Source organism: Corvus cornix, chromosome 10 (assembly GCF_000738735.6).
Source record: "Corvus cornix cornix isolate S_Up_H32 chromosome 10, ASM73873v5, whole genome shotgun sequence".
NCBI lineage: Eukaryota > Metazoa > Chordata > Aves > Passeriformes > Corvidae > Corvus > Corvus cornix.
The window spans coordinates 7875001-7882093 of record NC_046340.1 but is presented as its reverse complement, the minus strand read 5'-3'; positions in this window follow the sequence as shown (position 1 = coordinate 7882093).

The following is a 7093-nucleotide window of genomic DNA, read 5'->3' as shown; positions in this document are numbered from 1 at the left end:
TTTCAAGGTCAAAGGAGGTCTAGGCACTGCTCTCCAGGACTGGGATGTACAGCCACTCTGGCCCAAAATCATTATTGATGTAAATCCAGGAAGTCGGGCCCATCAACCCTCCATCACCTGTGCCCAGGCAAATGCAAAAGGGAAACAGCCCCAACAAACAACAGAGGTCTTGCTAATGATTTTCTTCCCCCCTATAGCACTGACAGTCTGCTTCTAAGAGAAAAAAAAAAAAAAAAAAGAAAAAAAAGGAGAAAAAAAATAAAAAGCCCTTTTTTGGCATGGAAATTGCTTATCTCTAGAGTGCAAATCATAAATCATTCACAAAGATAGTAGTGACTCCAGCCTTTGAGTGTTACTTTGTTAACAGCACAAACTGGTACAAACCAAAAGGAAGAGAAATTAACATTTGAACCATATTGTTTCTGCAGGGCTGGGAGAGCCCTTGCAAGCCTTGGCTCTGCCTTTGTGATGTCACTCCTGGCGCGGGATGAGGTACTGGTGAACTCTGGTCCCCCAGTTCAGTCTCCGAGCCTTGCTTGGAGGATGATACTATGCAATCTGTCTGCTTTTCAACCAAAATTGGGAATGAGAAACATTCCTCTGACTCTCTCAGCAATTCTTTCAATTAGCATTTTTTTCTTCTTTAGTATGGATCCCTTGAGCTTAGCATCCCTGCATTCCACATTTTTGATTGCATGGACATTTCTTTATTAAAAAAGGGAATGGGCTTTCTGTGCTAGTCTTCCACTAATTATCACTTGTTTTCCAGATAAATAAATATTTGATCAATTGCTTTAGTGGTCTGATTATAAATTGTCTTTCAGGCTTTACCTCAGAATACTAGAATATTATTTGATAGTAATTTCTAAGGGACATTGCCAACTTGAAAACGGGTAGTTTTTAATACATTAAAAGCACTGTACATAAAGCACCAAATCATAAAGCCTTATTCAAAAATTTGCATTTTAATTACGCTATTAAGAAAAAAAAGTTTTGTAGGTTTTTTCCTTTAATTTCCCTATGCTGAGGAATGAGTCCCAGAGAAGTAGGGAAAAGTGGAACTAAGTTTCTGTAACAGAAAGAGTAGATCGAGCTATACAAAACTCAAGGGAACCAAACTTCAAAAAATAGAGCAAAATATACTTTTCCTCCTAATTCCCTTGAGTTACAATAACTTTACTTACATTTTAATAAGATTTATATAAAACCAATCTAATTTTTAAGTTGACATGCCTTAAAATCTATGCATATGGCAAAAGAGAGAGAGAAAATCTAAAGTTTTCGTTGTGGCACGGAGACAGCATTTAGGTTTTGATCCTTCTGCCAATGAAATCAGTTGCAAAACTGCCGCCAGATTCCCACCAGGGAGGTGGCCCCTTTAGAAGTAACAGCAGCAACAAGGCTCGTCACAATCTGTACCCACCACAACACCCCTCCCCGCCAGACCACCAAACTTTCCCAAAGGTGTGGCTCCTGGGGTGGGGTTTGGGGGCAAGTTTCTGGCACTTTGTGCTCTTTTCCCTTCACAGTATTCTGTTCCTGACTGAGACAGCCTGGCCTTTCACAGGCATTGATCCCCCATCTCGAGGCCAGCCAAGGTGGACACCTTTGCTTCTGAAATGATGCCCTGCCGCAGGCACCAGAGGAGAATTCAATTTCCAGCTCCAAGCATATACAACGGCAGAACTCCTCCACAATTAGGATGATGGTTGCTATTATTCTACTTTTACTAAGCAAGCTCCAGCTACTGCTTTCCAGTCTTAGCTTTTACTTAAGGTAATCAATTTTTCAGTATAACTGGCTGTAATTGTTAGCCAGATATTGAGCCTTCATGGTGCTTAGACAGAGCATGTTACTGCAAAGCATCTTCCCCATACTTCTCAGACAGATGGGTAATAATACTATACATTAATACCCCCACATTGGTTTATGTGTGTTTGACCACAGCGCTGGCATAATTATTTTTCCTCAGTAAAAGCTATTAGAGATCTATTTGGTAGGTTTTACGATCAATAGCTCCTGTGATATTTGTGTAGCAGGCCCAGAATAATCAATTGAAGGTCATATAAAGTAAATTACCATCCTCCTATAATGATTCTTTTTTCTAGATGAGAATGGGTTTTATTATTTCATCAGGAGAGCCCTCTCAATGTGTGCTTCTTTTTTTCTTTCTTGAGAGAGAGAAATAAATGTTGTGGGTGTATTTTGAAATGTGGTATTAATGTCTATTATCTAAATTTATATTACTGGATTATTGAATTAGTGGATGCCAACATGTGGAATAATTTTATATGCTCGGTGACACGATAAATAGCCAGTTGTGAAGGTATCCTGGCCGGCATTTTGTTGCAGGTGACTTAGCTAAAGCCATTTCTCAGTAGATTTAACACTGGTCAGGCACTGCTCTGGATACAGGGGGTCACTGGTTGGTCACAGATCCACAGTCCTGAGTCCTGGAGGGGCAATTTCCCCCCCATACTGCTCTGCCAAGGCATTTTCTCTGTTTCTCCCCAACACAGTCTCCAATGCCCACAAAAACACAGCCCAGCCCCAGCTCTTCTCTCAGTCCTGTGCCTCCACATTTCAGTTACAAAGTGCTGGAAGTGGGGAGGGAAATTTAGCAATGTGGGAGATCCTTGAGAGCCCCCATCTCCTTTCCCACTGACCAGGAGGAGACGCCTGTGGATACTCTTGACCTTGGCCGCCCAACAAGGCTAGAGCTGTTTTGGAGATGGAAACACAATTGCACAAACATACTTTTCCTTTCCAATGGACTATGTGTGTGGTCACAGTCAGTTGGATGAATTTTAATTTCCAACTGACTCCCATCACACATGAGATAAGCTGGAGCTCATAAATGTAGCATTCATACAGTTTATCCTCTTATTTAGTACTAAAAGGTGGCTATGGGACTCTTTCTCCCCTCTTGTCCGAAAAACTTTGCACTCTTAAATTTAGTCCTTGGAAGGCTACTGCCTTCCCCATGAACAAAACTGGTTCTAATATTTTTAGGAAGGCACCAACTTCATTGAAATAGAGTTACCTACCCTCATGTGACCCCAGTTACCACGATATTTGAGTAACTCATTGAGATTAACTAAATCACTTCTCTATGAAGTATAGTAGTATTGCATGAGCGCTCCAAAGAGGTGAAAGAAGGATGTTTAAATGAACAATTTCCACCGAGGAATGTTGTTTCATCAAAACTATTTATTAAAAAAGGCAATCATGAACAATTAGGGCTGGGGAAACTGAGGCACAAGGGAATTAAAATAAATCTCTTGATTTTATATGGAATGGTTTGTGGTTGAAACAGTCACTGAACAGAAACTTTTACAGCCTCCAGCTGGGTATTTCATTCACTGGACCAGCCCTCCTTTCCAGGAAAAGGAAGTCACATTTCAAAGTAATTATAGTGAAAAGACCCCAAGTCCCTCACTGTTGCAAAAGGCTGCCCAGAAGCTATTTAACATGAATCATTTTAATCTCTTTTTTCTTGGCTAGAAATGATTGGTAAATGTTAACACAGAAACAACCACAACCGGACGTTTAGAGAGACGATAAAGTGAAACAGTTGGGAAAAAGACAGAGCTCAAGGAATAGATGCCAGTCCTCAGGCTGAGAAGGTTTGAATATCCACTCATCTGCTCTACCTGCCACCATCCACTTGCAGGATGAAGTAGTCCTTGCAATCTGGGTTCTTTCCTCTCGCACATCAGCAAGAGATCCCACAACCTCTGCCCTTGGACACTGAATTCTTCTACCCAGGGTGACTGTTTCAGCAGGGCTTTGAAAGGTTATGATGGTAGGAAAAAAGGGGCATTTATTCTCAATGACACGAATTAATAGTTACCCTTTTTGGCTGGAGCATAAAGACCTCTTGAGACTGCTTTTTTTATAGGCTGAGGGTGGGAGATGCTCTGTGTGGTGTCTGGGCAGTGAGGTGCACTGCTTTGCAGAAGGAGGGTCTTTGTGCTGAGCCACAGTTATGGTCAAACCAGCGGAGGGAACTTTGAAGAGAGGAGGATTGTTCAGCTGGATGCCACTGTAGGAAAGTAACAGGGCAAAAGTGTGGAAATACACTGTCTGTTCCTCAGCCAGGAAGGAGCAAGAGGGTCAGTCTCAAACCTACCTTAAGACTAAATAGAACAGGTGTTAAGACAAGGGATGAGAAGTTTGTAGCTCCTTGTCCTGCTGCAGATGTTCTCACTGACACCACTCACTGCCTCAGTTTCCCCTGTAGAAGGAGTATAAAAGTACCCTGGAGAAAGAAAAGCCTTAATGCCTTCAAGGAGTGCAGTGTCAGCATCCATGTGGCTCCATTTATAAACACGGCTTCTCAGAAAGAACAATGGAAATCCCAAGCAGCTGAGCTCCGGGGTCCTCCAGTTGCACAGCAAAACTCATTACAATATCCCTGTATTTATTTCCAGCTGCATGGCCAAGTGGACCCAAGGGCAACCTAACAGAGAGGAAAAAGGCCTAACATAACATCAAAGCGGCTCAAAACCCGGGTGGATTGCCATTTCATCAGTGCTGTGTGACATCACTTTCCACATGACATCAGTCAATGACCCTCTTCCCCTCCACCCCCGCCTCCAATTTCTTTTTACAAAGATGATGAAGCTGCTTGAAGTTCAGCAGAAGTTTGGGGGGGGGGAAGAAAAATAGACTCTGTATCCCTTCAGCTGAATATAACCCAATGTGCTACACAAACAATATTAACCAAAACAAAGCTAGCAGGAAACGTTTGCACACAGCATCTGTTATGATCACATAACCACCAGACAGATGTTTAATCCCAACTGCTAACATAAGATCATTTGTATGTTTGAAGAGGGAGAGATCCCATTTGGGTTCTTTCCCTTTTATTTATTTCTTTCCTAAAGGGGAAAAAAAATAATAAAGGGAGGGTGATTTTCTCTGCTGTGGGAAGCAATTTTGTTTTGTTATTGTTCTCTTTCTCCCCACTTTCACCATCAGCTGCAAAAAGAGAAGGAGCAGTTGCAGCCTCTCGCAAAAGAAGGGAGCCTGGAAATTGTGTGGCCTGGTAGCAGAGCTCCACATGATCCTTTTCCATCTTAAGGGACCAGAGCTGGGTTTCTCAGAGGGCTCATTAAATAATTCTGGTCCAATGAGGCAAAAAGGGAGGCCACACATGAAACAAGTATGGTGGTCTCAGCCAAGTTCCCGGGGAGCCGCGCCGCGGTTTCCCAGCACCACCCCGGATTCCCTCCGCCCCTGGAAATTTCATCTACAAAAGTGAAAACAAACTCATTAGCTCTACGTAGCTCTGCAAGGGTCACAAAAAGATGTCAGCGTTTTGTGTGGCCTTTTTTTTTCCATTTAGCAAACAGCCAGACACCTACAAAGGGAAAAGAAGGTTTGAGCTCTTCAGCTTTGCTGAGGGATTATTTTACTTTTAATGATACCGGGAGGATTCAATGGAGATTTATGCAGATAGGAGAGATTATTAATAACACATTGCACTTCTATAGCACCTTCCATTCAGGGTTTCTCAAAGAACTTTTCCAATCTGGAATGAATTGGTCTTTACACGCCCCTGGTGAGTGGAGTAACTGTCATTAGATTAGGAGGTAACTACTGCAGTAATGAAAAATCAACCAGGGTATAAAATGTAAGTGGGATACCAGGCAGTGCTGGTCTCAGGACCTTGCTCTTCCACAGATCTCATATATGACCTTAGGGAAACCACTGAATTTCTCACTGTTTTTGTTGCCAGAGAGCAAAAATGAGACTTTTTATTCACAAACAGGGATTGTGGTTTTGGTTTTTTTCCTCTGTTGGGTGACACAACTGATCATTTTACCAGATAGCACTTATAGGGGTGATATAAGCAAATTGAGGCACAAATGTGAGTGATGAACTATCTCTATTTCCAGTCACTACTGAATCAGGAAAGAAAAATCTCAATTCTGACTCCTGGTCCTTTTTTAGGCACAAAACTCACTTTCTCCCACTTGCAAGTGTGGAAGACCTGCAAATGTTAAAAAGGAAAGTGAATCTCTTCCAGCACTTTAATATTCTCCTGCTGGGTATCAGCTATAGGATTATAAGAGAAAATAAAAGCCAAAGTTTCCCAAGGCTGGAAAATAATAGATTTACTGTGCATTATTAAGGTAAATATTAGTAGGCCAGAGAAGAAGTAGATTCTTGCATGCTGAATGAAAAAAAGAGGGGAAAAGAGAAATGAAAAGAGCATAGCCAGCTAAAAAAAGAAGGGGTTAACAATTTTCAGGCCTTTCTGCTGTGTGTGTGTTCGCACTGTGCACAGCAGAAATGCATTCACCTATGACATCCTTTGGCAAAAAAAAAAGGAAAAAAAAGAGAGAGGAAAAAAAAAAAAGGCTACATCCCACAGTGAGGACAGTTGTCCCTACAGATTAGGAATATCCATCTTAATGTGCAACTTCCCCTGCACGGGTCAAAATTGCCAACAGCTTTAATGGGAGAAAATGCTCTGTTGACTGATTCATTTCCACGTTTTGTTCCTGCTGCTAGACGGGATATCCTGTAAGGTGGCGAAAAGGGAGGGAAAGCCGGCACTATATCAGTTTATGATTGACCATTATTATTATTATTGTTGTTGGGAATTTTTTTTACTCTGTTTTAAAGTTTGGTGTTCCATTTGTCCATTTGTCTACTGCAATTTTTTTTTTTTTTTTTTTTTTTTGGAGAGGCAGCAAATCATATCTCTGGGCTTGAACAGAGACACCCCAGCTTTGGCAGACAATAATAGTGATATATTAAGAAACTCTGCCTTGGATCTCTGTGCAATCTTCTTCCTGCTTTTCCCACAGATATTTTACAGTCTCAACAGTGTCTTCACTATTCAGGTAGCTGCATGCTCCATGGTAGGGCAGCTGCTGTCCAAGTGCCTTATACACTCCTCCTGTGCCGGGTCACAGGGACAGAAGGGATGCATCCAGGAATCACAATAACGAGGACAAAAGTCCAAGCAGGCTCTAGTCCACAGAGCAGCACAGCTGTGCTAGCTCAGTACCCACCTGGGAGATCATACCCCTTCCAGCATCTGCTGGGCCATGGCTGGGGCAGGTCAGGGAGGGGCATC